This window comes from Mastigoproctus giganteus, chromosome 4 (genome assembly GCF_048544385.1).
Source record: "Mastigoproctus giganteus isolate SK-2022 chromosome 4, ASM4854438v1, whole genome shotgun sequence".
NCBI classification, from domain to species: Eukaryota; Metazoa; Arthropoda; class Arachnida; order Uropygi; family Thelyphonidae; genus Mastigoproctus; species Mastigoproctus giganteus.
This window is the reverse complement of record NC_143578.1, coordinates 206,909,346-206,934,906: the sequence shown is the minus strand read 5'-3', so window position 1 is coordinate 206,934,906 and position 25,561 is coordinate 206,909,346.

Below are 25,561 nucleotides of genomic sequence, written 5' to 3'. Positions count from 1 at the left end.
TGTAGGGCACCCAGGCCACATTGACTGATGGCGCCCCCCTTCCCCGATGATTTTAATTTTTAACTTTCTAGAATGATTAATTTTAAGTTTTATTTACATACAAAATTTTAATTATATTATGTAAATTATGAATTTAATATTGTTTATTTTTAACATGTTAACACATAAAATATTTGTTGTGGGCTTTGTTTTTGGGAGGATGGGTGCTCCATTGGCGTCCCCTTAACCTTGGTACCCCTGGGCCAGTACCTACTCGATCTTACCTTAAAGCCCTGAGCCAACTCAAAAACCTTTTGAATTGATTGGAATCCATAAATCGCAAAAATAACATTTTCAGCTACCTTTGTTTTTCGTCTGTTAGGAGCTGTCCTAAAGATACTACTTTTGGGGGAAAAAAACTTAAAAATCTTCTCTTTGATATCCAACTCTGTAAAAGCATTATCAGTATCATTATTTTTTTTTTCTAGTGTGGAAGATTTCCACACTAGTAAAATCTACAGATGTGTCAACCAAACACAATTCCCTTTATGTCCCTCCCACCTATCGAGCAAATATATAAATACAAAATATAGAAATGGAATTTATTTCATGCTTTAAGAAGCAGGAGAATAAGTTAGATGACTGGCACGATATCATCACTATGCTTCTGGCAGCTTTGTGAGTGGCACATCCCGCCATCTGCATTAAGAGGCACAAAATCCTCGAGAATGAAGACTGAAGATGGCCGACAGGTTTATACCCGCCAGTGCGTTAAAATCACTAGCGTAGCTACCCTTTTTCGGGCCAGGAGGCAAAGAACATGTTCGGGGGCCTACTTAATTAATGAAAATTGCCAAAGCAGGAGACAGCCAAAGGCGCAGGGTCCCTAAAGGGGACCCTGCGTCTTTGGCTGCGTCGGGTCCCCTTTAGGGGACCCTGCGTCGGGATGCAATTGCCTTGCCTGGCTACATGGTAGCTACGCCACTGGTTAGAATCAATTCAGCGCCTAACACATATCCGGAATTGACCTACTAAGGCTCACAGAAGATCCGAAATATAGGAAACAAACCGCAGTGTGGTTCGCTGAGCTACTGTTGCCTAGTAATTGTATGAAGTTCTGTAAAGAACTGTGTGTACGCAATTGAATAGTGTATATCTCGCAGAAGTTGATTCAGTCAACCATTGCGAACTCGTAATCCACGTGTCCTCCGGCCACAACAGAATGTTTTGTATTTATCTGTCTATATATAGATGGATGACTAACCGATGTAAATATAAAAGTAAAACCATTTGAACCCTATACCCTTGATGCTTATCGTACCATAAATCAAAAATGTTTTCCGCACCGTTGTTGGCCGTCACTCAACTACGGGATATCCGTCCTCCTATTAATGAACGTGGTGTTAACAGATCTCGTGGTGTCATAAAGCCCCGGAAATGCTACCAGCTTTGTCAAATACAAAACATAATGGGAACATTAGCTTTAAATTGATTTCAGATAATCGCAACGTACATTATCATGAACACTTGCGAAATACTTTCTGAAATGTTTTTCTGGACATTTTGTAATTACAATACATAAATTTGTAAATACAATACATATTGGTTATAAATTAAACTGAAGGGCGTAACCAAAACTTATGCTTGATTTCAGTATAAATATTAAAAAAGAAAACTAAACTAGACTTTGATAAATTATACTTTTATTAGCTTCATGAAGACAGACAAATAACGTACACATTTTTATCGTAATTCTGTTATAATAATAACAGACAACGCCACCTATAGCTGAACTAGTATAATTGTAATTCCACTGTAGGTGTCGCCAAAAGGTGAATATCTGACATCCCAGAAGTGAACAGCAATTGTCGTGACCAGACGAATACAAATAAAAAACTAAATCAGGTAAAAAAAACTGTCAGGTAAATAGGATCACATGGAGAATTAAGAAATGATACAAAGAATGCGTAAAACGGAAGTTAATACCTAATATGGTGACAGTGATTTCTTGGCAACTGTTAATTGTCTAGGATGTCAAATTTGTTGCCTTGGCAAAAATCCTTTGGCATTTAAAGGGAAGCACAAGGCTTTTCACGCTTCCCAGTTGTGCTTTAGTTACAAACATGAAAAGGCTTAGCTAATAAATTCCTGATTTTCAGGAATTTTACAGCAATTGATATTGTCCATCTTTGCTCAGGTGTCCTCCTAGCTTGGTCAGTTGTGGCATATCACCATTTTTCTTATTTTAACGATGTACTTGCTGCATTTATTATATGGCAATATAGGACCTGTCACTACATTTAATGCTGACAAGTTACTGCGAACTTATCTGACGTTGTATCCATTCCATATGATACGAAATTCGTGTATACACTCCTGGGTAACTGGCTTCTGCACATCTGTATCCAAATGAAACAACGCCTATTGCTATCCAGCGACTGTTACTTTTTATCATCAATGGTCCTCCGGAATCGCCCTGTAAAAGAAATTTCAAAAAAGGATCATTTTTAATTATAAAAATTAATCAGCTAGCACAAAAAAATGGCTTCTCCATTATTTACAGGGCATAAAACTCAGGTTTTCTTTGGTTTGTAATAAATAACAATAATAAATCTGAAGGCTCTTTAAAAATTGGCTTTGACAGTGGAGACTATCACTCTTTACGCGTTCTGTAGACACTGCCAGACACACGCCTTAGTGCTTCGTGTATAATTCTCAATATATTTCTTGATGTGAATTAAGCAAAGCACGCGTGCCTCTGGCAGCGTGTTCAAAAGTGCGAAGAGTGATTAAGAGCCGAGGATCAAAACTTTCAACACCTTTAAAATGGATAAGCAAGACTGAGTTTAAAAACGTTGAGCTTGCGATTGTTGAGATCATTGATAAGAATGCTTATAGGAAAATATTTTTTCTATAAAAAGTTTTATTAAGAACATTAAGAAAAAAAAGAAGTGTATCGTTTAATCGGGATGGGGAGGGGCCATCAACATTGCATTTCTACTGTTACAGAATGGTAACAGACTAACTACAAATGGTAACTGCCGCCAATCCACCCTTTAATCCTGATATAAACAAAATACGTCATCGAGTAAAGCTGTCATTGGTCACTTGCTAAAAATCACAGGGGTTCTTCGGCAATTGACTTAATAAGAGCTTTACTCAATTACTGACGTACATTTAGTTTATGTCAGGTAAAAGTGAACAGAGTACAGTGATCCATTTTCACTTCAATCACTTGGGACTTTTTTTATATAGAACACTGAATGAAATAATACTGATAAAATACATAAATAATACAGATATAATACTCCTATATAAAAGCAAACAAATAAAAAAAAAATACGTAACGCAGATTTCATTACAAAGGAGCTATGTTTGTTTCTTATTGGGTTTTTAGGAGCATTAGCAACTAAGGCCATATTGCTCCGGGATATGCGGTGGTCATTCCTTGACCTTTCTGCATACTCCGTATTTGGTGGTGACGGGCTCGAACCCCGGTCTAATCAAGAAGCATGTGCTACGCACTGCTGCTCCTTCCCACCTGGCTACGGAGGCGCCCCAAAGGAGCTATCTTTGTTCACATGATATTACAGGTCTCACTAAGCTTGTAGGCACAGATCTTTGCGAGGAAAACATTCCTTCCATTACGTATTTCTCCTTCTAGATTTGCTTTATTTGTGGGTAGAGTAATCCAGTATTTGCATTTTTGCTCTAACAATGATTTCACCTTACTATAAGAAAAGGAAATCTCTTTAAATTTAATAACTTTATTGAAATTTTCGTTAAGATTCAATAAACCTAAATAAAAAAAAGGTAAAGTGCAGCCCTTATCAACCCACTGCAGGATGGAAGCCTCCTCAACAATTCATGCTGAGGGAAATGGACCATAATTTGCCACGCTGGTCCAGTGAGGGTTGGCAGATCGACAGTATTCAGCAGTCAGGGGCTTGAACCCCGGTCTGATTACTGTACTGTATTTGTTTAGGTTCGCCATTTTGAAAGTGAATTCTATTGATATCACGGATTATACAGCGTTTTACATTTTTTTTTTTTTTTTTTTTTATTAAAAGCCCCTCATCATGGCTGCTAAAGTTAATAACCTCATACAGAGAAGAAAAGAAGAACAACATTAAAGCTTAGTGACAAACTTGATATAATCCAAACTATTACATTAGGGTCATTCAGAATGTTAATTCATATACCCATGTGATTGCGTCTGTAAATTGCGCGTGTTCTCTGCTCGATTTGCTGGGGGGAAAACCTTGCTATATACGCCTGAGACCCACTAACTCAGCCACGGAAAAAAAGCCTATAAAAGTTCCTCTCGTCATCGACGGGATTCGAACCGGGGCTTTTTCCATCCGGTGTGGGGAGAACGGTGACAATACTACTGTGCAGACTAAACTTGATATAATAAAGAAAATACAGTAGAACGGGGCGTAATCAGAGCGTATTAATGCAGTCAACAAAACTGAAGTCTTAATCTCTCTATTTCTTATTTGGCCTCATTATTTCTGCATTAAATACATTAAAAATAGAACTTTCTAGAAAACGGAAAAATCGAAATAACGACACCTTGAATCCCTGAAGGTGCCGTTATTATTATTATTATTATTATTATTATTATTATTTGCTATATGGTGCAAGGAAGCCTGAGGCTTATGCTGCACCGCCAAAAAATAAAATTTCCCCAGTTACCCTAAGAGAGAGAGAGAGAGAGAGAGAGAGAGAGAGAGAGAGAGAGAGAGAGTAAAAGGGAATCACCAAGAAAGAGAAGAATGATGATATCCAGCTCAGGACCCTGGGTGTGCCAAACCCATACTCACCAGATGTGAGCCCCTGGGGTTTATTTCGAAAGTCTACTGTATTTTCTGTACTGTACTGAACAAAGCACAAATTTTAAAAATAAATTTATTTTGTACAATAAAGATATTTCAAAAAATCACAAAAATGCTACTATAGGAGAAAATTTGTTTCTTGACTATGTAAGACTAATTTTAACATTTGATATACCCCTTTTTTTTCTAACTCCAGAAACAAATATACACTTTGAGCTAACAATTAACGTTGACGTAATATAGACATTCTATATTAAGCTTGTTTGTTTGTTTGTTTTGGTTTTTAGGAGCATTAGCAACTAAGGCCATATTGCTCCAGGATATGCGGTGGTCATTCCTTGACCTTTCCGCATCCTCCGTATTTGGTGGTGACGGGCTCGAACCCCGGTCTAATCAAGAAGCGTGTACTACACACTGCTGTCTATATTAAGCTTCACCCCTTTCAGGATTAATGGATTGAATTATGGACTTGTTTCTAATTGAACGAACTTCTGTGCCCGCAATGTTATTTTACGAAATATGTCAACGAAAACGCACTTTAACTTCATAATTCCATGGGTCATACAGTTCATTGTTAAATTTAAAAAATTAAATTTGCTGTTTATACTCCGGCACGGCAACCGAGTCAGTAGAGTTTTACAATAAATCGTCAATACAAATATTTATCGTATTTAGTAGGAAACAGCCATTTTCTCTAATAAATATTGGATATTCAATTAGATGTTTTTATTTTAGTTCATAGTCGAAGTGGATAAAATCTTCAAGCTCTCGTTAATAGAGAGAGAGAGAGAAGTAAAAAAAAAAAAAAAGGTAAACCGCAGTCATTATCAACACAGTGCAGGATGGAAACCTCCTCAACAATTCATGCTGAGGGACATGGACCATAATCTACCACGCTGGTCCAGTGCGGGTTGGCAGATCGACCGTATTTAGCAGTCAGGGGCTTAAACCCCGGTCTACCCAAAGAGCGTGTGATACTGCACTTCCGCCCCTGACCACTCGGCTACGGAGGCCTGAGAGAGAAGTACTCCAGTGTATAAAGGCTAAATAGGCCATGGCCTACAAAAATGTGTAGCGGTTACTAGTTAGAAAAACTTTAATAAAAAAAATTGTTTGGCGTTTTATTTGTTCGGTTTTCTTGAAAATTCTTACTAAACATGAAAATAATCACTACAGCGTAATGAGGATACAATTTGGGAAAAGGAAATTTTGCTTTGATTACAGCAGAGAAGACATACACATAGGCATGTGTATAATCGGCAAAAGGGCGTCCTTATGAAGAAAGACTTCAAATATGTGGGTTGCCGAGTTTGGAAACTAGACACCTTAGAGGAGATTTGATTGAGGTGTTTAAGGCTCTGAGAGGCATCAGTAAAATGAATGAGGACGAAAATTTCAAGATTATAAATGATGCTAGAACTAGTGGACATAAATTCAAGTTATGGGGGGTAATGTTTAGATTGGACTGCAGGAGGTTTTATTTTAGCCAGCGAGTTATAAATTACTGGAATAAGTTGCCTACATGGGTGGTAGAGGCTGACAGTTTGGGGAAATTCAAAGGTCATTTGGATAGTACCTTCGGGTCAGGGAAGCGCATAGGACGATAGGTTTAATTTCCTTTTTTTTTATTAATTATTATTATTTAATCATTGTTTTGTTCGTTTTTTTTTTTTTTTTTTTTTTGGCTGGTGCAGCATAAGCCATAAGCTTTCTTGCACCATGCGGCCATTATTAATACACCTACTAGATAAGGCCCTGATAACAGACATAACTTTCTGAACACGCAACGATTTCTAATCCATTTAAAACTAGCACACAAAAAACTACCTACACCGATTAAAATCATGCGCATGAACAGGAGTGTGGAACGTTTTGTCACTGCTGTCACGCCACACTGGCAAGGAAACTGACTTGTAGAACTTTCGTAATCAAGTTTTTTGAACAAAGAGTTTCATTTTCATACTCTTCGACGGCCCGGTCAAAGGAGTTCGCAACTTCACTGTTACCGCAGCTATGCCAAAAAGTGCTCAATTAACTTGTTAATTCAGTACAAAGCGTGAATAATGATCAAGTGCCTACCGCAGGTCCAGAGTCAACCTTACTGTACGAGTAACCAATAGTGTGGTAAAAGCACTGTGGCTATTGCCGGTTTCGTAGGTCAAATATTTCAAAACTGGGAAAGGACTGACTCTAATTAACTACAATGGATCCCAACTATTTTAGCTTCATCCTCCTAGAAACAGCTTGTTCTGAATAAACTTCTAATTTCCGCAAATAATTTACAAAAAGTAGAGCGAAATGGACTTAAAAGATTTGGAGTACAAATTTTCATACGTACTTGACATGCATCTTTCTTGCCGGTGGGAAAGCCGGCACATATGAACTCGTCCGTGATTCCCCGTGTAAACTGCATCCTGAAACTGTTTAATTTATTATAGGTGGCATCACAATCGCTCGTCGAAACCACCGGAATTCCTGACAATTCCTGGAGTACATTGGTACGGCTTCTTGAAGCTATAGAAAGACAAAATAAAAGCCTGGTCGAATTTACAATTACATAATTTATCCTAAATCGTTCATGAATTTATAGACACTACACTATTATATCACGTGGTAGATTTAGTAATTTATTATTGAAATTATACAGTTTATAGGAAGTGAACTGCCTCAATGCCAAGCACTTACACAATTTATGACTACGTTTCGGAAATTCAGTTTCCTGTCATCAGATACACGAGAGTTAGAACATTGTTTAAGGAGTGATACTACAAGTTTTCAATTTGATAATGATATTTGCATTGATTGAATTAGGTTAAATATGGATTATTTACACATAATACAATATATTCTGATTACATCTACAAATATTACAATATACTCCACTGAATATACAATTTGCAGTCTAATTATTACATGTTTGCTTATTATTTAATTAATTCATTAACAGTAAGTATAGTTTATGAGAAATCTCTAGAGTTACTGTCAAAATGATGTGGGAAGAACATACCTTGTTAACGTAATTCTGGAGTGCAGTTTCTTGGTCCGGTTGGCGAAGGAGTAACTCTAGAGATCTTAAATATACGAATTGTATCGTAAATAATCAAATTATCCTTTGTTTAACTTAATCCGATCAATGCAAATATTATTATCAACTTATAAGAATATTTTCTATTATTAATAATATTTGCGATGCTAAATGATAAATACATTATCATTTAGCATAGCTATGTGAACTGCTATAATGTCAAGACAGCATTGATTATCATAATCGTTATAAGAATGCATTACAGAACTTTTTTCATCATACAGCTCCTTGCAGGTTGCTTTGTCCTTCCGTTAAATTTAGAATATCTCTGGCTTCAATTATTTCATGAAATTTTACTTCTTTATTTTTATATAAAATCACGTCTAGTACTTAGAAAATAAAACACAGTATAGTAATTTATATGTGCTCTCCTGATTCAATACTTACCATACGCTTGATCTCCCCATCCTAAAACAGTGGTTTTGTAGTTTTCTAATTTCTGTGATGCAATGTCCGGTGTTGGTAAACATATGGGTCCGGCGCCAGGGTTATCAACTACTTCATATAATCGCAGCACAGCTATATCGTTGTAAAACCTGCCTTCTTGAAATCCTTCGTGAACATATAATTTAGCGATCCAAATCCCTTGGCCCTGCTCTACATCGATGTCTCCAATTCGGACGAAGAAATTCTCAAATTTCCTGAAAAATCCTCATAAGTATGAATACGATCAAATCATGCCTATGTGCGTGTGTAAAGTAAAGGCATGCAAATGTAGAATAATATTCTGTAAAGTAAGTTTAACAGAACTGATTAATACCATCGAACCAAGGATTAAACATTGTATTGGAATGCGATATAACAAAATATGGAGAACTATATATATCAAAAATATGCGACTTAGAAGAGTGAAAGCCAAGAATGACAATAGCAGATATTAGTGACCGGCATAAGAAACAGGCTGGTTAATAATACTGCAAGGAAAGGGTACGAGTGCCCTGAGGTATAATTGCTAAACATTAGTAAAAGTATTATTGAATAGTACATTATCTAGCACCATTCAACACATCCAAATAATAATGAAAAAAGCTATCTGTTTCTGATTGCTATTGCTATTTGCCACCTAAAGATGGGCCGGGGACTTTAGTGAGAAAAAGGTAATAATGTCTTAACAATTTAGTAAAGATTACTGGCAGAATAATCGCTAGCCCAACATATAGCAGACAGAACAATTATATACTTATGATGAGAGGGGGGTTAGAAAAAAAAAGTAATAAGCTGAGGTTAAAATAGACAAAATGAGAGAAGAAACAGGATAGCAATAGTACCCCAATCATCCTCAAAAACCAATAATTCATGGGGTATAAAAATTTGAATTAGAAAACATAACCGTATCTCATGGGACGGTAGCATAGCTGCCCGTCCCATGAGATACGGTCTTGGTACTACAATAAGGCAAAACAGCAGTCAGAATATGCAATGAATAAAAAAAATAAGTTAATTAGTTTAGCAGAAATTAATCAGTTAAAAAGTTAATTAATTTAGCAATCAGTGGGACAATGATATTATTGCAGATAAGTCGAAATTGAACTTCTGGCTGAGAAAGGGGAACAAATTAATTCAAACTATTTTCCAGAAACAGTTAGTACTGATACGGTTATGCGATGTGTGGAATTGCATTGTTTGTTTGGTTAGTTTTTTTTTTTTCAAAGTTGCAATTTTATAAAATAAAATAATAATTAAAAGAAAGTATAGCAGCTATGGCTGATCATATAAACGGAAAGTCAGTTCTTTATTCTCCGCAATATTGCTAACATGATAAGACCTTTATTCTTCACAGTCTTTATTTCTTAAGTCCTTTATTCTCTGCAATATTGCCTTACATAAGATCACTTAGAAGCTTATATTATGTAGATACAGAATAGATATAACTCAGGAAATTTTCTTCGACTAATATCCCTCGTCTCTGCAAAATTTGTCCGGATTAATCCATAGAGTAATATATATATGTTAAGACTACTGGATGGAAATAGTTTCATGAGCACAACCGCATTTTTTCATTTTTTTGGGAATTGGATGAAGTGCCCTCACCCATCTCACTGAGATATGGTATTTTTGGATGCTTTAACTATATTCGTCAGAGCAAGACCATCATGTTGCCCTGAACTTACAAAGAAATTTTATAATGCAAAATAAATCCGTACTTTTTTTTTTCAATTTTATTAGATCTTGGTCAAGTTGACTGCACAACAGAAAATAATACTTAACGCTGCCGGACTAAAACGCTCATAATCTCTTATACCTGTAACGTATAAAATTTGAATAAAGTTTTAGGTTAAAAGTATTTAAAAGAGACACTCATAATAAAATAATTAATTTAATTAAGCAACGTAAATCAAATTGGCAATTCGGCAGGTGTGTCCCGATTTTTATTTTTAAAATCTGATCATTATATAGTAAAAGCTTTTAAATAAATACTTTCAAATTTCTGTTGGTGGCGATTTTTTCTACCGCTGATATATATCGTTATAATTAGTGATGGGCATAATCGATTACTTCGATTATACTCATAATGATTCACCACCAGGTATAATACCAATGTTTAATCCAGATTTTAATATATATATAGCATCATCATTATTAGCCATATGGTACAAGGAAGCTTGTAAACTTGATCGGGCTTAGGTCTTTTAAGACCTGTTCCGTTGTAGCTCTTGATCTTGCCATTGTTTTCTTGGTCGACCCACATCTCCCTTGCTTGTTGGTTTGTAATTAAAGGCTAATTTTGGGATCCGGTTCGGGTTCATTATTTCTATGTGGCTGATCCATTTTTTCTGATACCGTTTTATGTCATTTACTATGTTATCTACTTTTAATTTATCACAAATATCTGAATTCCTTTGATGATCTAGTCTTGTAAAGCTTAATAATGGTCTTAAAAATCTCATTTGTGCTGCTTCTAGTTTTTGTGCATCTTTCTTATTTATTACCAAAGTCTCACAGCTGTAGAAGAGGGCTGATTTTGAAGTGATGTTGTGCAGTCGTAATTTTTTTTCGGTTGTCATTTGTTTTCCGAAGTGGCGTTTAATCGTTCCATTCATTTTTATTATATTTTTGTAGTTTAGTGTGGATGTCTTTCCCTTCATTTGATATTAAATTTCCCAAATATATGAAATCAGATATTTGTTCTATTATTTTGTCATCAATATCAATTTAGACTCTTAATATATATATATATTTTTTTTTTTTTACTATCACGCACGCCTAGTGTTCTGTGTATGCAATTAAAATCAACTATTAATGAAATAATATTGAACTACAAGAGTGAGTATGCAAGCAAGTGCCATCTACAGGACATTTCACTCACTAAACTGGATTTAATTAATTGTTGATCGTTTGCACGTAAATCATCACGCTAGCATAAAGCACACCAGCCCAGGACAAAACTAGAAAGTCTTGATGAAGTCATATATTTTTTTTTTTTATATGATTAAATAAATGTCTATTTTTAGACTAAGTTTCGAGCATTCTAAATATTTTAAAAATACAGTATATGGGACTATTTTAGCCAATCAATATTTTCTTCATACTGTCGGTTCCAAACCCTAAATTAAATTCTGGCATATCTACTTTAAAGCGAAATTTAAAAATACATTCAGTTCTCGATAACAATAACACTTTACTTTCCCTTAAGAATTTTATTAGAAATTTCACATTATAAAAGAATAGATTTTCTATTATGAAATGCTTCTTACATAGTTAGAAAAAATGATGACGTACGATTATATTATACATAACCCCCTTTTTTTTGCTAATGTCACTTCTTCCCACTCTAATTCTCCGTCCACCCAATAACCCTATTCCGTAACCTAGCCCGCTACCTGTGGGCGGATTAACCGTGCCGCCATCCAGGAAATCCCACGAGTTCTATTTCTGTGTAGCTTTTGAACTGCTTTCGCTGCAGTTCCTCCATTTGTTCCAAATCCATTCTATTGATCTTGTCTTTCTTTTTATCGTTTTATATTTTAACGGTACATGGTCATGTGCTACTTAATTATTAAGAACAAAGTCAAAAGGTTAACGAATTAATTGCAAACTCAATAAATGCTCCAGCTTACTGATGAGAAGAGGAAATAAGTTAATAATATTTCACCTTTATAGATAGGAAGAGAGCGGAAAAATGAGAGTTCTATTGATACTAATTTACAGCAAGTAAATCATCTGAACGTAAAACTGGTGAAGACGAGTAAGGATTAAAACTGGAAATTATTAAGAGTGAAAGCTAACCGTTAAATCTGGAATGATTTTTAAATTAATTTTTTTTCGCATAAATGAATAAATTTTCTGTTTATACAGGACGACAGGTCAGAGGAATTCACAAGGTAGAGAGAATACAAGAAACAGCACCGTATTTAACCCCGGTCACTGAAGGCACGTGTATTTATGCACCGTAGTGCCTGACCACTCGGCTACGGTGGCCGTTTTAAGGTTGAAGGGTAATGATTAATCCGAGATTAGTATTATAATGGCTAAATGATGCAAAAATTGTTCTGCATGTACCAAAAAAAAAAAGAAATTCTCAATCACTGATACTGGTAACCAAAAAAATGGATGTCCAATTCCACTTCGAAATTTAACAAACTCTGCTTCGACTACAGCAACGAGCAATTTATTCCAATGATCTTCAACATCTGCCCAAAAACAAACTTCGCGAGATCCAGTTTTCTGTTTCTCTCCAAAATTTTGCATTTTTGCCCCTGCGTCTTCTCTTTTCTGACAATGAAAATGTAGATCAGCTCCCTTGTTCATTTTACTGACTCCCCTAGGGGTTTATATACAGTATGTACTTCTGGCAGAGCTCCCTTGTTCATTTTACTGACTCCCCTAGGGACTTCTGTCAGAGCTCCCTAATATATCTAGATGCCTACCTCGTAGGTAGCAGTTGATAAAATCGTCGTCCTCCCCACACCAGGTGGAAAAGACCCGAGTTCGAGTACCGTCGATGACGTGAGGAATTCTTATGGGCCTTTTTCACAACGTGGCTGAGTTCGTCGGTTTCAGGCGAGGGTAGCATGGTTTTTTCTCCGGGAAATTCGGATTTTTTCGTCCAGCATACAGAAACTCGACTTCAGAACACCCGCAATTTACACGGAGCAATACGGCCTTAGTCGCTGATTCTCCTAAAAACTCTACTATTACTCCTTTATTACCAATATTATCTAGATGCCAAGCTTTGCAGTCTGCACCTTCTAAGACACTCTTCGCATGGATATCAATTAGCACTCATCACGAATTCAGTTGCCCTTATTTGAATCCTTTCTAAAAACTAAGTTTATCTCCACATTATTCTTCACGATGATATTGTAAATACCGTGTGACCATCGTCTTATATAAAGAGACAATGGCATCCTTTTCCCTACTTCCGAAGGTCCTATATATTATAGAGAAGATACCATGTGCCGTCCTAGTCGCATGTTTACACCGCATGGAAAAATTTATGTATAACCGAATCTTAACTCTAGAACTTTTCGTCCTAAACCCCCACCCCCCATCTTTAAACAACCCTTGCGTTTCTGTTTCCTAAGGTGCAAAATCTTACATTTAAAAGCATTAAAGTTAAGTGGATATTTTTTTAGACCATCTGTGCAACCGATCAGTTAAAGACAAGTCATTTCTGAAATAAAATAGACTGGTTCTGATCGTTAACCACCCTTCCAATCAGCATATTTTGACAAATGACGAAGGTTAAAATATTAATACGAAATTATTAAGATTAAAGATTAATAATTAAATTCGAAGTGAATAATGTTTAAAGATCCTTGAAATTGATTATTAAACTTGAAAGCAAGTGGTTCATTTATTTTATACTTTTTTACAGCCTGTTTCGGAGTTAAAGTGTGGAGTTAAAGCAGTGTTCCACTTCTGAGTTGGAACACTGCTTTAGCTCCCTTCCCCCACTAAATGGGAAGACTTGGCCCTCCTTTAGTCCCAATCTGGGACAATTACTGCCGGCCCGTACTTAGACCAGCCCATGTAGAACGTGACATTTTCGTGCGGCAGTTCATCACGACTAGATTTGTGTACAATGGAGAAGTTCATTTAATAAATTAGTGACATTCGGCCCAGGGCTGTGCACATAGGGAGGGAGGGAGAATGTATTGAACGCGATGTACCTGGGCGCCGACACAGAAGAGGAATCCTTTAACCGTTTCTTAAATGGTTATAACATGGGGGGGGGGTTGGAATCGGAGGATTTCAAATAAGGGCCAAGACAACTAAAGACATGATGCGTCGGAATATTGTGCTAGTAATTTCTGTGCCATGATATTCTGCCTACTTTGAGGGATGTAAAACCAAATTTCGGGGGGAAAAGGGGAACCATGCAGTCCTGGTCGTACAGGAACAGAGAAAGACTCAGATTCGAATTCCTCTTCGAGAGGATTCGAGCCATAGCCTTTTCTACCCGATGCAAGAAATCAGCGATAGCAGCCACTGTTTAGGGGAATATACACAAGTACTCCGCACAGTATAGCTGGCACTCAACTTGTCATACAGACTAATAAAATATGTGAAAATTACCCCAATTAGAAATAGGGATAAGCCTAACTTATAGGAAACACGTTACTATTTTAGAATAAACACACTCCCTCCACAGTAAGCTCTAAAATTATATTCGCCCAGCGGACCAGTTTCAGCAAATGAACAAAATGCTGAAACACATAGAAGTAACTTTTTACTAAAAGATATTTCTTGGCTAATGCCTAAGAGTATGAAGGAATTTATTTATGCATGGGTAATGACACGCATCATTTCTACTACCAAGGTAGTTTTAATGGGTAGTCTTCTCTATAGGTGAAGCGTTACTTATTCGAGGTAGTGCAAAACCATGGCAACTCGTTGTGAAGGTATTCACAATATGAGATATAATCACGATGCATTAAAACTAAATTGGTAGTAGAAATGATGTGTGTGTGTGTGTGTGCATAAATAAATTCCTTCATAAAGTTTTTACTGTTGTCAAAAAAGGATGATTTTATTTAAACTAGACACATAAGAGCAAAGATACTTACGGATTCTTAGGGAAACAGTGAGCTGCAGTGATCACGTGAAGGTTATCAACCAGGAAACCACCACACTGGAAAGAGGGACGCTGTGTGCGCGGGGAGATATAATAAATCGCAACCTGTCCGGAAAAAAGAGGAAACAATGGTATTAAATGCTAGATGAGCTGTGAATTTTCATATCTTTGCTTTTTTTTTTTTTTTTTTTTTTTTTCCATTTATACAAACACATACATTATACACTGCTCGACAAAATTATTAGAACACGTAGAAAACGTGGTGTAACTCGTACACCTTGAGATGAAGTGGGACAAAATTTGGTATGGGGATGTACCATAGAAATGAGAAACATTGAAATGAGGAGACAACGAAAAACTTCGGCTGGTATCAGGGACATTTATAAGGGAAGTATAAGAATTACCAAAAAGGTCACATTACAGAAGTCGATACAAGATGCTCGAAAATACGATAACATGACATCAGTACGGCGTATGATCCTCTCCCACTGCTAAAGAGGCATGTCAGCGGTGAACCATCCTCAATATAAGGGCGTTTATAAGATTCTGTGGCAATAAATCCAATTCTTCCACCAGCGCAGACCTTAGCACACCAAGTGACCGAGAAGTTGGCTGTGGGCGTGCAGTGCGACGCCCAAGAGGGTCCCACACAGGTTCGATCGGATTTAAGTCTGGTGATCGTGCCGGCTATGGCAGTCTTTAGTATCTTCAGTATCAAGATATTCCCGCTTGAGTTCTATGTGCAGTGGCATGGTCGTTCATGAAAAGAAAACCTGGGCCAACCGCACCCCCTAAATAGTCGCACATGGGGTTCTAGAATCTGTTCTCGGTACCCCCTATCAAAAATGTGAAGAGGAATGTGGCCGTTGATCATTATTCCGCCCCACACAAGAACGCCGCCTCCACCGTATATGACCCTTTCTCTGGTGTTGGAGGGATTGTACCGCATTCCTTGTTGTCTCCAGATGAAATAACGTGTAGAATCTGTTTGTAAGCTAAAACAGGATTCATCAGAGAACAGAACTGTACCCATTTTGTCATGGCTCAAAGTCACATATATCCATAGCACCAGTTTCAACGAGCTCTGCCGTGGTTTGGGGTTAATGGGAATATAGTGTACACTATATTCCCAAATAGCGGGTTTTGATGGAAAACAAACCATTGGCTTCCATGCGTAGAGCCTACTTGAATGAGCCTTTTTAACACAGCCCGGTTGAAAATGTTTTCATCTGTGGTCGCAGCAACCTCAAGAGACAGTTAATGACTGGAGATTGTAGGGCTCCGTCTTGCTGTTAGAGACAGATAGCGGATCTGGGTGACGTAGCCCTCGGGCGACCTTGGCCAATTCTTCTTGTAATTGTTCCTGTCTCCTGCTTCCATAGTGTCAGAGACTACACTGCGTGACACATTAAGCCCACGTGTCACCTCCACCTGCGACTACCTGGATTAAAGTCGTCCAACAGTCCACCATCTCAAAAAATCATCTAAACGACTACTTGCCATCCTGAGTACTGAAGATGTGGCTATCCCATTGAGCAAGCCAAAAAAAAAAAAAAAAAAAAAAAAAAACGGAAACGAAGTGATATGGTCGCAATCCGTGTCTTTATAGGCATGAGTAATTTGCATAATGTGCAGCTCTTAAGGTTGTAGATCGATTTCTATTGGATACTCGGAATTTGCATGCCATTACATTAGCATGTGCCTATTATATCAAATATTAGCCTTCGGCGAGAGTGTTCACAATAAAATATTCATGAATAAACATTTTGTTCTGTTAATTTTGTCGAGCAGTGTAGAATACTGGTGATTCATGATTTTATCCTTTGCAGAATACACCTGTGGCATGTATTCCAAGGTCAACCTAATGGATAATCCTAGCTCACTTGGAGATTCTTTTCTTTGTAGACGTTGTAAGGAGTGCACCCATATTAAGTTACAATTTGGTGCATTGCTAGAACAATTTGAGTCACTGAAAAAACGGGTGCTTGCCCTCGAGAATAATGCAACTGGGAGCTCGTCAGGGAATCAAAACTCTAGCAACCTACCAAGTGATGCACTCCCGATTCGGGCCCCAGAACATAATAATCAAGTGCAAACTACTTTATTTCAAAAAGGACTTAGTTCTATTAGGAGACTACATTGTCAGGAAAATGGGAAATATTTTTTGTAATAAAGGTAGGTGGACTAGAACCATGGTATGTCTGCCGGGAGCAACTATTAATGATGTCACCAACAGACTGTCGGATTTTAAGGGAGAAAAAGAGAATATTATTATTCATGTGGGGGACTAATGACATTAAGCATACACGATCTGACGATTTGTTAGACAAATATATGACCATGCTGAAGAAATGTCGCGAGTTGGTCACAACGTCTATGTGTCGGCAATTCTGCCCAGGCACGATAGGACGGATTATATGCTGGTAGGCTTGTGGATTAACTCAAGACATGAAGGACTCAAGACATGATTAACTCAAGACATGAAGGGTTGCTCTTACAAAGAAAGGCTTAAGTTTTGCATATTACAGTGTCTGGAGACTAGGAACCTGCGAGGTGATCTGATAGAGGTGTATAAAGCCTTGAATGGTTTGAGCATGCTCAATGCTCATGGGATTCTTTCTCTTGCTCAGAATAATCACCTGAGAGGGCATAAATTCAAATTGAGGAAAGACAGATGTAGGACAGATGTGTGGAAGTTTACCTTTAGCCAGTTGGTTGGTGGAACAGACTTCCATCCTTTGTTGTGGAAGTTGATAGCCTAAAAAAATTTAAGGCTGGGCTGGACAGGTATTTGGAACGAACGGAGGTGTGAAATGGGAGCGGTTTTTTTTTTTTTTTTTTCGGCTGAAGCTTGCTTTCTTGCATCGTATGCCTCTACTAATGCTAATGCCAGTAGATTCCAGCAGTTTCAGTACCCAGGAAACTCAAATCTGGGTACAAGAAGATGAAAATCCCGTCTCTAATAAACTGGAGACCAGCGAATCCTTCCCCGAAGGGGCTATCATTAAAAAAAAAAAAAAAACTGTACCCAAAGGGACTAGCATAATTAACAATTTTAGAATAAAAATATTTAAATGGACAAAATAATATTTAAGTTTCAAAAAGAAAATTTTAAAAATGTAATAATAATAAATTTAATTAGGTAAACGTTAAAATAATAATTATTATTAAAGAAAAAGAAATAAAATACTTAAGAGGAAAAAAGCGAGAGATAAACGTTGACACTACCCTAAGGAAATAATGAAGCTCAAATAAATAAAGTTGAACTTCGACACAGGAGGATGGTAAAAGTAGTTTTGTTGAGGTCAAAAGTCAGCGTCGTGTGATAAAAACCTGTGTAGCAAATTCTTGTAGAGATTTATGTATGTACAGTATATTGAACATTTCCTGGTTGCTTGCTATGTTGCTGGATGAAAAGCTTGAGCTTTTCATGACAAAAAACCATGAAACCCTCTCCTGGCCGACTATTTCAGCCACGTTATGAAAGAAGCCGATAAAAGCTCTGGAATAATTACCATAAATTCATACAGAAAACATTTCTGGAAAACTATAGTTTCTATGCACTATTTACTGAGCAAGGTACTGAGCAAGGTGCTGTTGTTTTTGATCGGTTTACTGATTGGAGTTGGCCGTGGTCCTGGAGTAAAGTATGCAGATACTATTGCACACATTACAAGATCGAATTAAAAAGTATCTACTAACTGCATGAAGATTGAAGTATGGCAAATTAAAGATATTTTTTCACGTTATTACGTATGACTTTTACATTACAGATATATATGTTATTTTGCATATCTAATCTACACAGTCCTCGCGTATGTTAGACAGGATAATTTCTGACCTACACTTGTGGATCAATATTTGTAGCTTTTTTATGATACCGGCATGTTATAAAAAAGTTATCAATATTTCATTTTGCGATAAGGAGTTGTCAAATGTTCTTAAAATATTAGCCACTTGGGAGATTGTTGAGATATTCACATATGAGTCGTGTATATGTGTGTGTGTGTGTGTGTGTGTGTGCACGCGCTCGCACGGTTTTTTTTTTTTTTTTTCTATTTGCTGTACTATTTATTAACTTACCATCCATGGCCATCTACCTTCCTTTGCATCTTTCCCACCTGCAATAAGGGGACGAAAGGGATTTGAACCTGATTTTTGGCGAGCATCCAGAGTTCCATATTCGGTTTCAGCTTGCAAGGAATACCTGGATTCTTGAGAGGTTTGATTGACTTTTTGCAGTGGAATTGGTAGTTGGGTGGATACCCTTTGGGTTCGAATATCACTTGAAAGATTAATAATTCCACTGATTCCACAGCCTGCAAATAATAAAAAAATGCTGTTTTAATGAGATTATTTCATCATATTTATTCGCTTTCACTTTAAATATCTTACAGATTTCTAGGGCTGAAGTGATCTTGTCAAAGTTATCAACCTAGAAACCACATTGGAAAGAAGGCTGCTGCGTGCGCGTGAAGATATAATTTATCAATATTACAGTGAAGAGGGATAAAAAAACAAGAATACAACACGTTGCTAACAATTAATACAGAAAAGGTAGTACAACTTTTCTGTGAATGAGAACCATATTGAAACATTCGGGCTGTAGGCGGGTCGTATAGCTTCTACAAGCGTATGAAGTTCATTTTAATAATTATGGTTTGAGAGGGATGGAGTTTCAAGCACATCAGCAACTTAGACCATATTGCGCCTTATATAACATGTCCGTAAATTTCGTGTGTTCTGTTGTTTCGTGTGTTCTGTTTTGCTGGACGAAAAACTCGAGTTTCCGGGAGAAAAAACCATGCTGCTTTCGTCTGAGACCGAAAACTTAGCTACCTTATGAAAAAAGGCTCATAAAAATTTCTCTTCTCTTCTCATTACAGAATTGAAACTGAGGTCTTTTCCACCCGGTGTCGGGGAAGAACAGTGATTATACCAGCTGTGCGACCCACGAGGGCCCTTGGACATGGACAAAGGAAATAGTATTTATGAGTATATTTGTATTAATATATAAAAGGCAGTCATGATGGTCTCAGAACAAATGCCTGTATCAGACAGAATACAGGTCATGTTTTTAAAAGCTACGATTACCTAGAAAGTGTACATGCAAAAGTGGCTCAGAAGAAGATAAAATATTTATTGGGCTGCTCTAAAAGCCATAGCAACACTTTTCGACAAGCCTCGGCCTGTAGGCTGTATACTACTGGCTCCCAGTACAGTCTAGGCGTCCCATGCAAAAAAAATAGAACGCAATTTTTTGGAAGGATACAAAGAAGGTTGACTAGACTGGTTAACAGCAAAGGCAGGACGAACTTGCCCAGTCGATCAGACGGCAATGGCTGCTAGGGAAAGAGCAAGTTTGGTCATCCTGTCATGACATGACCCAAAGTCGTAGTCATGACATGATAAATGTGATCAGATTTGTTGGAAGCTCCGGAACAAAAAGCAAGGGAATGTAGCTACGAGGAAAGACTCCGAAGATATGATCTGCAAAGATTGCAAATTAGGCACCTGAGGGGAGGTGAGGATCCAATTAAAATTCTAGGAACTTAAAGGGAAGATGAGTTAACTGCGATTAATGTCTGTATTCTTGTCTCAAAAATTGCAAATTTCTCTGGTTGTCCTGGAGTACAAGCAGAGCATGCTTTTGGAGTACAAGCAGAAAGTATGCTTTTGGCTTAATGAATAATTAACTGACCCCCGGAATAAATTACCTCCTAGGACTGGCAGTTAAAATGAGGTTAATATGAACAGCAATTGGACAGGTATTTATTGTCAGCCGAAAAGCATAAATACAATCGCAAAAGTTTTGTTATTGTTGTTGTTTTGGAGAATGCATTAAAAGTCTGGCTTTCTTGCATTATTTCGCTATTTTAATATTAATTCTAATATTTATATTTTATTAAAATAAAAAGTCAAGTTGTAGAAGTGGTAAATAAGTCCTATAGGTCCATGGGAAATGTAATGAGTTTTTTTTAGATTTGCTTAGTTATTTTATGCTAAATTATTGCGCCAGTAAATTGCATTTATTTTGTGGTTGATTTGCTTCGGACGTTTTCTGGGTGAAGGGTACAGGACGACAACCATAGATGAAATCATGTAGATATTTTTACGCTTCAAAATCTGATAGCTGTTCAACGTCAACTTTCCAAGTTAAGATGCTATAACTTGACTTTCCAGAGAAGATGCTATAACTTGACTTTCCAGATAAGATGCTACGATTTGTTACGAGTGGGAGGTGTTAGATGTGTTTGTTAAGCGTCAAATCGACTAAGGCAATGAGGCGTCAGTAACCCTCGCACGAGACAGACTAACTCAGCTACATTGTGAAACAAGCATCACAAAAGTTCCTCGCATCATTGACGGGATTCGAGTTCAGGCCTTTTCCACCCGGTATGGAGAAAATGATGATTGTCACCACTGTGCCATCTTCTAGGACATAAGTGAAAGAAAGGCAGAGATCGTAGGAACGTTAAGACTCAAAAGACTTTTCCAATAAAAATAAATAATGTGAAGGTAGCTGGAGTATTGTTTAATGTAATAGTGGGGAGGATTTGACAACAGTAAAATTTAATAAAAATAAAATAAACTAATTTCCTATTTAACATGATGAATTCATTTTTATTTCTAATAAAGTGTATATATATACACACACTGGTGTTCAAAGAAAGTTCATCACCTGGGAATTTCGCATTTCTAACCCTTTTTCGCGTTGGTATGTTACATTAATGACTAGCAATATTTATAACAGAAATATAAAAAAGATATTTATTAATAGTTAAGGCAAAGCTAAGTAATATTTTACAGGTGCTCTCAAAATATTCCAAAATGAGCATTTGCAACCTTTATACAACAGTTTTGGTAAACACGACAATTATGGCTGAAATGTTATCAGCAGCCCTCAGTTTGCTTCAGTTTATCATTTTAAATGGAAAACAAAATGAAAAGTTCACCAGGTGCAAACTAATATTTAGTTTAACCGCCTCCGGCCCTGATGACAGCAGCACACCGTAGAGGCATTGACAACATCAATCTCGGAAGATAATCAACTGATAGTTCTTGGTTCCAAGCACGAATTATGGCTTCCTCAAGTTCACGAAGGGTCTTTGGTTTCTTTCTGGCAACTGCAGATTCCACACGATGCCAGCAGTTCTCTATAGGATTCAGGTCCGGGCTGTTTCCTGACCAGCTAACAGTTGTAATGGACCGTTTTTCCAACCATTTTTTCATCTCTAACAAGTATAAACACATTGCTGCCGAACCTCTAATGCAGAAATGAAGCTAAAGTAACTACAGAAGTGCCTACTTACACTTTTCGCCAGATGACAAGGAGCAGAGTCGTCCTGAAAGATGCAGTTACTTGGCAGGTTGAAATGGTCTCTTATGGTTGGCAGCAATTTGCCTTCCAATATAGCTAGGAATCCACTGGCATTTACGGAACCTTTTTTTATAAACTGCAGGTGATACGAAATGCACCCCCAAATCATTTGGTTGGTAGGGAATTTCACTGTAGACACTATACAGTCTGGATGGTATTCTTCACCACGTCTACGGTGAATCATTTGTCTCCCATCAGAGCCATGCAGGTTGAATTTCTTCTCATCCGAGAAAATAACTGACTTCCACTGCTCGGGGGTCCATTTGACATGCTCCTTACACCAAATTAATCGGGCCTTTTTCATTTTTTTTTTTTTTTTTTTTTTTGTGTGTGCGGGTGGTGGGGGGGGCTTCTTCTTCTTTTTAAGACGACCGGCTACAAGTCCATTTTTGAAGAGGCGTCTTCTGACTGTTGCTGCACTTGCTACCACTCCTGTATGTTCTTCCCATTCTCTTTTCAGCTCAGACAAAGAAGTTTTACGGTTTTTAAGGCATAAGTGCTACAAAACGCGGTCCGGTTTCGACATAGAGACTCGTTTGCGACCGGTTCCTTTTTTCCTATCAGCAGAACCAGTATTCTTGAGTTTGGAAAGAAATCTACTCGCTGTCAACTGATTACAAGATACTCTATAAGCAATATGACGGGAAGAACATCCTCCCTCATATAAACAACGATAGCGCTCTCTTCGTGGTACCAATTGCGAAATGCGATTGCAGCCAGTTTGTTGACACGAGAAAATGAACCACCAATTGTGAACTATTGCGCTGAGATCTATGTAGCACAATGAATGTCAACTCTTCTTGCCTCAGTTGTTTCTAGGATAATTAACAATTTATTATTTATATATTATTTATTATGCATTAAATCAAGTAAAATTATTTATATATTATTTAGGTTAGTCTTTACAAACTGCTATCTCTTCCGATTGATCGTTACGAGTAGCAGTGATTGACATGCTTAGCCCGCTATGATTAGTCTTAGTTAGTGTGTTTATTCCCCTCCCCTTGACGCTGTTTTAAAATCGGAAAACGAGTCCCCAATTTTAAAACAGCGGCTAATCCTAGGCATATCAATCACTGCTACTGGCGACGATCGATCGGAAGGGGTACCAGATTGTAACGACTAACATTTATTTATTATGCCCATTAAATCCTGGACCAAATTTAAGCAAGACTTGCAACACGAATTTTCAGATGATAAAATTGCACAATTGAACAGTTTATCTGTAATAGAATATGCTTATGCACAATCTAAGTTTGGACTGCTACTTGGATCTAGTGAAAATTACTCTAGGCTTTTTTCGTATTTTTTTAAATTCTTATTATTATTATTATTTTATAATTTTGATCTAATCTCTTTTGGAAATGGATGGCTGAAGCTGGATGGCAATATCATTTCCATGCTAATTTATATGAACCTTCGTAAATTTAAATTTTTATGCAAAAATAGTTTCCTAATTTTAAGAACTTCAACAAAGCACATTCAACAAAAAAGTATCTCAGAAAATAATTTAAAATTGTCTCATTAATACTGTTATCAATATTTTTCTCAACAATTATTGTAAAAAGACAAATGATGTATTAAAAGCAACACATTAACGTAAACTTTGAACAAATTTAAGGCCCCGGGTGCCAAGCGTTTCCGTGGCCAAGCGATTCTCGTGCGTTTAAAGAGCGATTTTGATAAGCGACTAGGTTCTCTTTTGTTTTCTCCCTTACTTATTAAACCTTTTCGTTAAGTAGCTTCATTTTCTTAAAAACTCTAAGAAGTGAGCCCAGAAGAAGGAAAGAACCTTTTTCTTTAATTTAGTACTCCTACTAATTATACTAACCTCTACGCTTGGCCACAAGCGGCACTGCTCCTGCCTCCCCGTGGCGGGGCCGGTAACCTGGGTGGTAAAGGTAAACCCCCAGGGCCAAAAGGAGCTAACATGGATACAAATAGTTATCCCCCTTTAGAGCCATTGAGCTCAAGACAAGAGACTCCCGACATTGACCATGACTGCGGTCACCCAAAAAGGCTTCGGACGGAAGCAAAATGTCCAAATGAGATACTGAATTTCTTGGTGGTACATTCGTTATCTGCCCAACCTGTAGGCAAGTTATCACCATTCTTGATACAAAAGTGTTTAGAGTCTATTGCAGGGTCACCAAAAATGGTGAAGCGACTACAATCCGGAGACCTCCTGATCGAAACAGCCACCTCACAACATTCTGAGCGGCTGTTAAATACAACATCATTTGGGGGGCTGACAGTATCAGTTACTCCCCATAGAACCTTAAATTCATCAAGAGGTGTGATCAGTGAGTGGGACCTAATTACAGTCTCCGAAGAAGAACTACTCCAAGAACTTAGTAGTCAAAAGGTAACAAGTGTAAAAAGAATCATGAGTAGAAAAGATGGGAATCTAACTCCAACTAGAACCATCATTTTAACATTCAGTACTCCAGACTTACCATCCTCAATCAAAGCTGGCTATTTGAATTGTCGTATTAGACCATATATTCCGAATCCTGTTCGTTGCTTCAAATGCCAGAAATATGGTCATTCACAGCAGGCATGTAGAGGTGACTCCATCTGTCCCATATGCGGATCTAAAGAACATACTCAAGCTGATTGCTCGGCCGCAACCGCTGCGTGTCCAAACTGCAAGGGAAGCCACCCTGCCTTTTCCAAATCTTGCGAATTATGGATTACAGGGAAAAAAATTCAAAAATATAAAATAGAAAATAAAGTTACTTTCCCTGAGGCACGTAGGCAAGTTATGTTGAGCATGCCTAGCAGTCGATCCTACGCTGTTCGCGCTAGAAACTATGTATCTACTGGAGCACAAACAGATGTATCAATCCCGCCTAATACCTCAATGGCTAATTGGCTTAAATCTACTCTTTCAAATTCAAAAAAAGAAAATCCTCAAAATAAAACTAGCGAAGCTACAAATACCCCAATCAGTATCCCTAGTGATACTGCATCGGTCCCATATGACACAGAGCAAAGGATATCTGACACAGAGCAGAGGAAATCTGACAGAGGTTCAAAACAAAAGGAAACTCACACCAACAGTATGGAAGTAGATGAGCGTTTAGATAATGGGGAGCCCATTTTAGAACTCCATGCAAATGACACCATGGATTCTGTACGCCCCTATTTCCAGAAAAAAGATAAAATAAAGCAAGACAGACCGAAATGCTCCACTTCTAAAAAACAGTCAGAGCAATCGATCACAACTAAACTCAAATAATGTCTAATATTATACAGTG